Genomic DNA, 8204 nt, shown 5'->3' on the forward strand with positions numbered 1-8204 from the left:
TCGGTGTCGGGCCTCGTTAACGAGGTAATGCTGCAGGTGGGCTCAGCGACAGCGGTGCGGGCTACGCTCGCTTTCCGCTTTGCTCGCCGGCCATGCGCCGCACCTGTTCCCAGCACCCACGCCTACACCTCCCACACCCACTTACATCCTACCCAATTACCGACAAAATTCTTCGCGCTGCTCCTCCACTCCTAAAGTGGAATTACCCACTATTACAACAACATGTCCAGAGGGAAATAGTCCCTCATTCAGCAAATATGCAAACGAATAATGTGACAATCGAAACACTTAAACCATACGCGCGACAATATTAGCTCTCAGTGAAGTTTTGTTTCCTTTGGCATTTTTGTGTTGCGAGACACTGTTTTTCCGAAAGCATTTCATCACAATTTCAATTTACACAATCTCCATTTACAGACCTCCTTGCCCACCTGTAATTCTTCCATCTACAATAGTAATGCCTAAAGAGAAATTCACACAACATGATGCCAAGGAAGATTTTTTTCGGTTACAAATAAACACTGCTTAATTTTCATTTAGGGCACTTTAGTAACCAACAGAATGAACTATCGCGTTGCAGATCTTTATTGGAATGCTACCGAGCCTTTGGTCGTCAGTTCTGCCATTCACCATATTCAGTGTATCTTATCTATTCCACATTCAGAGAACTTGTTCTTCTAATAGCAGTCGATGGACTAGTTAAGAGAACTAAGCAATGTACGTAAAGATATAAGACGTTTGTCTCTTAGAATTTCTCAAACATTCTTTAGTAAAGCTCTTATGAAAACACAACCAAACTGACTCGATGACACGAGAAATGATTTGTACGTGGAACTGAAAGGGCTTTAACGATTCACAGAAACTGAAATTGTTCTAACGATCAACGATTGTAGAAGATACCGTCGTGGTGTACAGTCAAGAAAGGCAGTTCTATGCTTTGTCCGGAATATAGAACAACTGAGCATAAGTAATCATATTATCATAAGTTGTTTACAACGTTTTATTTCTTTTTTCTTTTTAGTCTTTCCAATCTCTTTATACTACAATAGACTGTTTATTAACTCACACATGACTAAGCGAACAAATTAAGGCTAGAGATTAATGTGAAATGGTTTTACTACAAAAGACGTCAAGATTTAATACAAACCAGCTAATTGTATTTTCGATAAGGTTATTTTCTGCTTAATAACACCACTGCTTCAAAGCAAGGACGAAGCGATCAAATACTACAGCTATCAGCTAAGCAGGTAAAGCATGCTGATTTTATCAGTACAACCGTTTTCAATAACTACCGAGCGAGGGGATACAGTGGTCCTCTAGACTAATATTCACAAGAGCGGTTTCAGATTTCCTTCCATGTTTAGGATTCCTTCAAGCGAATACTGGGATTGATCCTTTGAACGAGCGGCAGTTGATTTTTTTCTTCTGTCATCCTACATATTGGATGGTATCACCATTTTTAATGACATTTGATGAAGTCAAATATTCTGAATGCAGTGGCGTAAATTGCGCTTTTTGGACCCCAGGTATAGCAGCGTTGGTAAGTAAACAAATATTTATCAGGAATTAAGTTACTTGTAATCACAGCACTTAATTATGACATTGTATGGATATCCTAGAGAGACATGGAATTCCAAATATAGTAGTGAAAAGCTATGTTAAAGTAATTCCTCTCATATTGGTACCCCTCATCCTCACAGCTAATTCACTTTAAACGAACTGTAATAATAATGATTATTTTGTGTCAACTGCCCTTTTTAAAATCCGAAGTGTCAAGCAAAATACATCATATTTGCAAGGCCATTTGTTCGTCTCTACTTTCAGTATCAACCGCTACGCAGTACCTATTTCAGTTTGAATTTTCTTCTTATCTCTGTGCTTCAGTTTGTCCCACTTAAAACTCCTTTACAGTTTGGATTTTCCTCCTAACAGCCACAGAAAACACGTCAGCGTTGTGTCATAAGCTTGCACAAGTATGTAAGTAACTGGAGCCCTCTAGTTCTCGAGAACGAAAAAGTTCCATACCGTAAAAAGGGCTATACACGAATAAATAAATTTTCTATCAAGTACCAACAGATGTAGTGCATATGCCGATTTCTGGAAACGTATGCATTCACAAAAACATAATACCACCGACGTTAAGCTACTATTAGTGTTACGACTAATTTCTCCCCTTAAGTCAGTACATTTATCGTATGCATATTGCACTTACTTTTTGTCTTCTTCAGAAAATACATTTTTATTGGTAGTTTTAAACTCTTTGTTCTAGTTTAATGCTACATACATGATGTAGTACTTCCTCGCTGTGCGTATTCTTGCAAAAAAAATTAGCCAAATAACCGGAAAAGAACGATGAATTTAGTTGGCTGCCCAGATTTACTTGCTAGGATTTGTGTGCCAGATTAACTGGAACTACTTATGCAGTATCGGTTTCTCTGCTAGATTAACTGGAACTATTTATGCAGCATCAGTTGAAATAATACGTATTTGTCACTAATCTACGCCATATACATAATGCATGCCAAATAATGTGTTCTAATTACAATTACACAGATAAAATATAGATAATGAGAATCTGTAATGTTTCACTCAATCGGTAAGCTCCTTTCTTGATTCAAATGCATCTAATAATGCTAATGTAGCCAGTAACAAAATATTTGTCAGAACAGAACGGCAATGACAATCACATAAATAATTGTTTTGTGAAGACAACTCTGAAAAATGAAGTATGTCAGAAATATTATTGATAGTTAAGTGTACGCATGGTAACTATCGGCAATGTCACTTATGGCAGACGGTGAGGAAACTAGCTAACGCATTCAGGTGCTTAACAATACACTGTCAAGGCGGTCGACACAGAACCATTGATTTTATCGTATACTGAGACTTCTACAAGATAAAAAAGTGAGTTATAGCATGTGCAACGCTCATGGCGACTAGTTTATGGAAATAATGGAGGACATTGCTATTCATAACTGCCCTACAGCCCGCATCTCGTGGTCGTGCTGTAGCGTTCTCGCTTCCCACGCCCGGGTTCCCGGGTTCGATTCCCGGCGGGGTCAGGGATTTTCTCTGCCTCGTGATGGCTGGGTGTTGTGTGATGTCCTTAGGTTAGTTAGGTTTAAGTAATTCTAAGTTCTAGGGGACTGATGACCATAGATGTTAAGTCCTATAGTGCTCAGAGCTATTTGAACTGCCCTACAGCTATGAACTACACTTACATCGATAAGTTAAAGAATCGTCGGGACCCAAAAAGCAATATTAGGCATGGTGAGAACCTGCGTCCTTAAATGTGCTCTGTCTACATTGTTCTATGTGGTGCAGTGATACGGATACAGGTGTGACGTAAAATAGGCTACGAAAAGTGTGCGGTAATTACCGTACGTGATGCCCATCCGCTGGGGGTTATCAGTAATATTTGGAAGCCTACAATTCACAGCATGACGTTAGGCATGCATTACAATAGCTGTCGCAATATCTCTAGCCGGCGCAGATTCTGTGTGTGCGGGACGTTTTCGGCGACTCACGTGCAAGATAACTATACTGGAGATGGGATGAAGCTCATGGTTCAACAAGCCTGCAAACTCAGTGAATGTTTGCTCCCTTCTGGAATCATATTCACAGTCGTAAAATGACACTGCGACCGACATTGAACTTCCTGTCTATCTCGCGCTGATTTTGGACAGGCACGTATCTTTGAATGTATTCACTGTTTTGTCCAGCGGTGTCAAACATATACCACACACAGAGCCACTAAATAAAGGAAATTTGCTTACACCAAATATTGCAGACACACTTGTCGGTCACATCCATCTTAAACACTGTCTTAGTTTCTGAAGTATGCCAGCATGCTCAGTTGAATAGCACGCGAAGTGAGAATTCTGGACACCATTGGTTACAACACGTGATCTATCACTTTAAAGTAATGTGGAAAGTAGCCACTAACATCATGGAGCCTGCAGAGTACTATATCATGTTCCTCCATAACACATTAAAGTACACAGAACAGAGTTTACAATATTGAAATACAGATGGAATATATAACTCCCTCCAACTGCTAAGGGTATAAGATCCACTGACGTAGTCGATCGCTCAGAGTATCAGTCTGCCATGCGGGTAACACGTTTCCGATGAGCTGACTGGATCAGAGTGAAGACCTACTTTTCCGAAACGTAGTGAACTGCATCTGATAAAACACACATTAACGGCCTGGATAACTAAGTGCTTCCATATGTTCTCTACGCTGATATCCTCATGATCTGATACCCTTGATCTGACTGCGTAGCTATGTTATATTTTACGGTAAATCGTAATATGTTGACAGGAATTTCATTTGGCCTCAGGAATACCATACTTTCTATATCCACGAAAGGCAAGTGTTGACACTTGAAATAGCATCAAGTGATGAAAGTAACGCAAAAGCTGTTCAACGGCGTTTTGATAGCAAATATACTCCAGTCAATCGTAACGTGAAACGTTGTGTAGTTGCTTAATGACAATTTGAGCAGCAGTAATGATAAGTAATCTTGCAGCTTAAGGATCAGGATATTGAAATCGGGTCATTAGTGATAAGGGCGGTACATAGAGCAGCAAAACTATCTATTCCAGTTTCCCATAGTATGAGAATAAGAGACAGGGGTTAGAGATAAGCTTGACGTGCGTGTGTGGGCCGAGTTTGGCGCTTTTCCCGCTGCCGCGACAGTTTTTGATGCGGCGTTTGGAGGGCCCTCGTTAAATCGTCGCTGAAAGCGACGTCGCTCGATTTAATGGTCCACAGGGAGCTACCAGCGCAAACTCACAAATTAATTGTCTGCCAGTTTGTTGCGGAAATCACAAGTGAGTGCGTTATAAACAGCATACCAAAATTTATATTGTGACGTTACCGTCTTGCACGAATACATTCGGCCACGGGAGCTAACAGCCGCACACAGATAAGGTGTAACACTGTCACAATTTTCTTTCCAAGGTTTGACAAAACTATCTGCAAAATAAAGAGTGCGTTATCATGCAGAAAATTTTACTTTATAGATATTGCTCAGAAGAAATCTACTCTTTAAAATTGTTTACGGCTATTGGCGTATCATCTGATTACTAATGAACGAGTTTTAACAGGAGAATTACGATATTACTAATTTAAAAAGGTACGAGTCTATTTCTTCAACAACCCACTTCGTGCTCCAGATCTCAACGTTGATGAATCATTGCAGAAAGTCCGGTTTGATTACCGTTCGTGAACCTCAGATAGTCGTCTATACTGGGATGGCATGGTGCAGGCACTACCTAACTACAAGAGGCCAAATGAAATACTATTATAAAGAAGCAGCTATTGGCATAGAAGCTATCGAAGTGAATACAAAAGCAGGAGCTTACCCCTATCCCTAAGCCGTACAACAGTTATCTATGTCCATAATTTAGAATAAAGCGGATGAGTTTGTCGCATGTTCTTAAGATAGCTAACCTAGAGAGATGTCTGTATGGTTTACAAAACTAAACTGGTCTGCTAGAAGAGAGGGTTTTATCTCCTCTACCACCTACACATATTCTATGTGCGCCACAATTTCACAAAATTACATGAGGAGAATGCCAGGATGTTTTCCTTAACAAGGTCGCTTATTGGTTAATCGCTAATAAGCGATCTGTCGGCGGCGAACGGAACCCAAGTCCAAGCCAACTTGCAGAACGTGTGCACAGTGCAATGAAGATATTAGATTTTATGTGTAGCTATAAGGAACCAACCAATTTAACTTTCCTATTCATAAATATATAGTTTAAATACGCTCACAAGGAGTTTTTCCTTAAGTGGATCAAAATTCCTTACTATAAATGTAAAGTCCATAGACTTTTTGTGCCTGCTTCGCTGTTTAATTCATTTAGAAATGGAAAATTTGTATTCCAATGTTTGCATTTGGGTTTAAGATTCAAATACTTTATCTGCAACGAAATCAGATTTACTAATAAATAACTGTTGGGGTTAATACCTTCCATTCGTTGAAAGTTCTTATTAGGTAACGTGATGTAGAGTATAACGAACCAGTATGGATAATAAAAAACCTCTACACTTCGAGTCTGGTTTGGTGAAATAGACAATGGATTACATATAACTGGCCTCTGACAGTTAAGTCAGACTTTTTTCATTTGTGCAGACCTGAATCATCATCTTTTCGAGACTACAAAATCCCCGCTCCTCCTGCACCAATGAATAAATAACATAAAAATGTCACCCGAGGCTTTCATAACGACATGCAACATTCTCTTGGGATTAACTGCGAATAAAATCAAAATTTAGTTCTCTGTTGTTATGTGAAAAACAAATTTGAATGTAATATTCAAACCTTCGTAGAAAAGCTAACAAATTCTACGATGTAATGTAATTCAATGTGTTCGTAACACAGCAGCACCTGGATTTGTACAACTGTGTTTAAATGTACACCTATTGAAGGCTTTTACATTCCAGTGACAGCATTGTCAGAATAAACATAATTAACTTCTCTTCAGTGTAGCAATATCGCGGCTTACGTATTACTAAGACATTTTCCTACAGACGTCCTAGTTTAAAAATAGCTGATTTTTGGCGTATAACTGAGTCAATCAGAATTAATATTCTGTACACAAATATTTGCCATTTTCAGAGGGTTTAGAATACATTTACGCAGCGAATGGTATGCTGATTCTTCAGGTAGACCCCAAAGAAATATATAAACAATTAAATGTCGTAAAGATCTAATAGCACACGAGACGAGACATTTGTACTTTCCCATCTTCCCACATAAATATTAATTCCACTCTCTGCTGGCAAAGTACTATAGTAAGCAGAATATGATGGAGAGACGTCAGGTATCTAAATAAGACAAGGACAGATAAACAGTTCTCCTGTGAAATTGACACAAACACATACATAGTTGGCGTTATCTGTTACAGTATATGGTTATGTACATCATATAAGATGAATGTTCCGCAATTCCGCGAAATTCAGTTACCTGCACTGTTTCTTAAAGCGTAGAAACCAGCCAAGTAACAAATTTACGCCGTCCGAGCGGGCCTTGGAAGACCCAACGGTACCGACCGACCGCCGTGTCATCCTCAGCCCACAGGCTTCACTTGATGCGGGTACGGAGGGGCATGTGTTCGGCACACCGCTCACCCGGCCGTATGTCAGTTTCCGAGACCGGAGCCGATACTTCTAAATCAAGTTCGTCAGTTGGCCTCACAAGGGCTGAGTGTACCCCACTTGCCAACAGCGCTTGGGAGACCGGATGGTCACCCATCCAAGTTCTAGCCCAGCCCGACAGCGCTTAACTTCGGTGTTCTGACGGGAACCGGTGTTGCCATTGCGGCAAGGCCGTTGACAACAAATTTACGCTAAGATCATTTAAATGCCCATTCCTAATATCTAAGAAATCAACAAATGGTTCAAATGGCTCTGAGCACTATGGGACTTAACATCTATGGTCATCAGTCCCCTAGAACTTAGAACTACTTAAACCTAACTAACCTAAGGACAGCACACAACACCCAGCCATCACGAGGCAGAGAAAATCCCTGACCCCGCCGGGAATCGAACCCGGGATACGAAATCAACACTAATGCTTTAGAAAGCTGCAATAAAACGAACGAATCATTATAAATAAATACATATATGATACAGCAGTTACCAAAGGACACGTTTGAAATTAACATAAATACTGTATTTCAATATACGGCAAATCTGGAACACTCTACAAAATGAACTACTAAAACAGGCTTTAAAAGTCTTTAAAGAATAGAATTTCGAGTAGGTTTCTGGTACCTGGTAACATACGTCGTCCCATGACAGCGGAGACCATCGAGGCAACAATAACGTTTTTCAAAGGTATGTTCTCACCAGTGGGCATAATGTGTCAGTGGGATTCCTCGATTGTATGGTATCCTCTTTCTTGCGACTTGCAGAACGGTGTAGACTAAGGTTTCAGTAAGCCACGACATTTCGTGTGTTTCCATCTTCCGGTGACAAAATACGTCTACAAGCGCCGGAAAATTAACCCACCCTTAGCCACAGAGGAAAACCGAACCGAAAAGTTCGGCGCTTTCTTCCTTGTCCTACTGAGGCATCTCTTGAAGTTAACACAATAAAACAAATACTAGACGCTAAAATGAATTGCAAAAATATCTAAACAATAACAGAAACCATTCTGCCTTGAACTTCAGATAGCGAAATTTTCCAAGTT

General features: G+C 40.0%; 1 pseudogene; it reads right to left on the reverse strand.

Annotated features, from left to right (window-relative positions):
- Nucleotides 1-7229: 7229 nt before the first annotated feature.
- Nucleotides 7230-7347, reverse strand: LOC126471873 (5S ribosomal RNA; annotated as a pseudogene).
- Nucleotides 7348-8204: the final 857 nt, after the last annotated feature.

The sequence above is a fragment of the Schistocerca serialis genome, chromosome 3, assembly GCF_023864345.2.
Source record: "Schistocerca serialis cubense isolate TAMUIC-IGC-003099 chromosome 3, iqSchSeri2.2, whole genome shotgun sequence".
Taxonomy (NCBI): Eukaryota; Metazoa; Arthropoda; class Insecta; order Orthoptera; family Acrididae; genus Schistocerca; species Schistocerca serialis.